Source organism: Alligator sinensis, unplaced genomic scaffold (genome assembly GCF_000455745.1).
Source record: "Alligator sinensis unplaced genomic scaffold, ASM45574v1 scaffold1377_1, whole genome shotgun sequence".
NCBI classification, from domain to species: Eukaryota; Metazoa; Chordata; order Crocodylia; family Alligatoridae; genus Alligator; species Alligator sinensis.
In genome coordinates this window covers 633,361-636,504 of record NW_005842585.1, presented here as the reverse complement: position 1 = coordinate 636,504, position 3,144 = coordinate 633,361, and the positions used below count along the sequence as shown (strand labels likewise).

The following is a 3,144-nucleotide window of genomic DNA, read 5'->3' as shown; positions in this document are numbered from 1 at the left end:
AAAACAACAATAACAGATTTCCTAGAGAGCTGGATGGTATTGTGAAAGGACATTCGACTCTCCTTAATTTCTACCCAAGAAAATGGTCAGCATTAGAGGTCTCAGGTCCAGTGCCTGCCAGGCTTCACTAACGACATCCACTTGTAAGTGACTGACAATGGCAACCTTGATTGAGAATTCCAAGTATTTTACAGCTTTACCCCCCCCAGCTCAAGATGTCCACTGCCCACCACTTCCGAAAGCCCAGATGCTACGGCTGTTGAGGGCATTAGAATGGATCCCAGCCCAAAAAGGAAAGTCCAAAGAGTGCTACATATCAAGCCACTTCACATCAGAACAACTGCCTTAGGCCTTTGAAACCTGTTCCTGGGATCTCCATTTGGATATTTCGTACAGTGCCATGCACATTGCCTACAGTCTTTTGCATAGCTGTTATTCTTCAGCGTAACTTAAAATATACCCTCCCTACTAAGAGCAGCCTACACTAGGGCATTGACACACAAAAAAAAAAATTTACTAGGAGCACTGGAAGAGAGCATCTTTTCAAGCTCCTCATACAAGAGCTTTTTTTTTTCCTAGGCAACTCCCAGCAACACTCCAGCCCTATCCTTTCATCTGTGCTATAAAGCTGATTAATTAAGCTAATCATTTAGCTAATGCAATTAGAGCACCCTCTCCTCTCCCAGTGTCAAGGCTAAGACAGCAAGGGAGTATTCTCCCCCCCCACCCAAAAGCCCTGCAGCGTAGCAGACAGCACACTTCTAATTTTACCGCACGAATTCCTTCTCCAGACTCCATTCCTCAGCTTTTTAACCTGAACTCGGAAAATACAGAGGTTGGAGCATATTTCATATCTTCCTTACACACTCGACTGACTTCCACACCAGCAGCACTAACTCCCTCTTGTTTTAAAGCAGTTTGTGGTACTCTGACAGACACCCAAAAGCCAATGTGTTCTCATTTTCTCTCTCTCACATGCTTCTCCAACATCCTGTGGAGTGCAACAAATAGGACAAAGCTCACAGAGGAGCAAAAAAAAACTTGGCTCTGAGGAGTCTGACAGACGCTGGGCAATGCCCTCCCCTTCCCCCTGGAAGGAGCACAGAGAACAAGGAGGCACAAGCTGCCAAAACCCCAGAAGCAACACTGAGCTGCTGACTATGTGGCAAACAATCCTGACACATCCTTGCACAACTCGAGTGTCTATGCCCAACAAGCTGCAAGACCAGACATCTCAGTACTCTGCAAGTTTCCAGCAGTTCCTTCCCAAGACCTCCAAGCGCTTCTGAAACCTCAAAAGTTAAGCCTGACAAAACTACGCGGTAGCACTTCAGGATTCTCACTGCACAGCTCAGGGTAGTGTTGACAGATAGGCCCAAAGTGACTCCGGCAAGGTCAAACTGGGAGCTCCACAATGAATCCATGCACAGAGCCTGCATCTCCAGAGTTCCCAGGTCTTTGCTTTCACCATCCTTCATCCTGTCAAGCCAGCAGGATTGGTCCCATAATAGCAGTCAATGATATAACCCAAGGTTAGGGCTGCTGAAAGGAAGGGGAAGAGAAACCTATCAGTGGATTCTAATGGAGGGAAACCGAAACAGCAAATGCTCCCGAATACGCACATAATCACTGTACTTATTGGTGTGTATTGCAAAAAGCCACGCAATCACATACCACTTTTTCCAAGCGAATCCAGAAAGCACCATGCTGCAATTGTTTTATAATGACCCAATACCATACAGCAGCATCAGAAACCAGACATTCTCCGATACCTAGATTATAAGCAGCTGCACTACAATCTCTTCCTGAAAGCCGCTCGCGTGTTGATCTTCTGCCCTGTCAATTATACAGAGGAATGGTTTTAAGTGCATGGTGCTCATGCCTTGGAAAGAAATTGCCATCTTATGTCAGCATATGGAGAGCTATGTCTGAACACTATTAGACTCTTCCTCCCAAAACAGTCAGTGAAACAGCAATTGTACTGTCACGGAAAGGCCAGCCAAGTAAGCAAACTTGCTCCTCAAAGAATCTGCAGCCGGAAAAGAGCAACAAAACAGGAAAGCCTCATTATGCGCTTTACAAAAAGGAACATTTGAAGGACCAGCTGAAGTGAATTTGGAGAGGATCTCGCTCAGTGATTTCTGTCATTTGCACCGATCAAGGCTAAATCAAGCTACCTCACTTGTTCCCACGATTTCCCAAATTAGCAAACAGCAAATGAAAAGCTGAGAAGTCAAGCTGCCAGAGCCAAGAAAAACCCAGTTTACACCACTCATCCTTAATAAGCAGCGGAGTCCTTCCGCTGGTTGTACTGCACTGAGTCACGGGGCCAACGTGCTACTCAAGACAGATAAGAGCCTTCCAAGTCTCAAGATCCCATCAGGATCCAATTTCTCCTTGCAACACAACTTCTGGCAGGAGGCTCAGCTGTAGCCTCGCACATGCCACGTTCAAAGGGGCGGGGGGGGAGCAGAAACCAAGGCCATTTGCAAATGCTACTGTATCAAGGGGTTGGATGCCAGAGTTGTATTAATATTATGCCTACAAGTTTGCTAGCAGCCCTTAACTGCCGCGCCGTTGGTCAAAGACACACTAACACAGCACCACACACAGCACACACACGTAGGTCGATATACCAGCTCAGCGTATGCTCCTTCCCCAGGCGGCGGCGGCACGAGTCCACGGGATCAACCCTCCTGGACGGCTGGCAGCGGACGGTCCCTGCAAGCAGGTGCGCACCTGTTACCCGGCCGCCGGCCACGGGGCAACGGAAAGGGGCCCGGCCGAGAGCGCAAGGCGCCTGCCCCGGCCCCTCCCGGGGGCACAGCTCGGGGCCAGCCCCTCGTCCCCGACGGGATGCCCCCGGGGAACCGAGCTCAGAGCCCAGCAGCCAGGGCTGGGCAGAGCCGCGCTCCCCGCGCCAGGGCAGAGGGTGCAAGGGGGGCGCCGCCGGGCGGGCACCAGCACCGGCTCCGGGACCGGGACCGGGACCCAGGGGCGGGCGGGGTAGGGGTGAGGCTGAGCCCGGGGACCCAGCTCCAGGGAGGGGCGCGGCGCTGCTCGGCCGCAGCCGCACTCACCTGCGCGCCCCGCGCTGCGCTCTACCCGGCCACTGCCCGCGGCCGCCGCCTCCGCGAACAAAAA

At 51.4% G+C, this 3,144-nt stretch overlaps 1 protein-coding gene across 6 annotated transcripts in view; it reads right to left on the bottom strand.

The window, feature by feature from the left end:
- The window catches only part of JUP (junction plakoglobin), a 53,178-nt gene that overhangs the window by 48,822 nt on the left and 1,212 nt on the right, over positions 1-3,144 (bottom strand). Inside the window, exons 1-3 of one of the 6 annotated variants that reach the window (XM_025214498.1) lie at positions 3,081-3,136; positions 2,637-2,721; positions 1,469-1,542 (exon numbers count right to left, since the gene is read on the bottom strand). The exons of 1 other annotated variant lie outside the window; for it this stretch is intronic. The gene's annotated coding sequence lies outside the window, so the exon portion shown is untranslated. 4 more of the 6 variants (XM_025214497.1, XM_025214499.1, XM_014524259.2 and 1 more) reach the window with 4 other exon arrangements.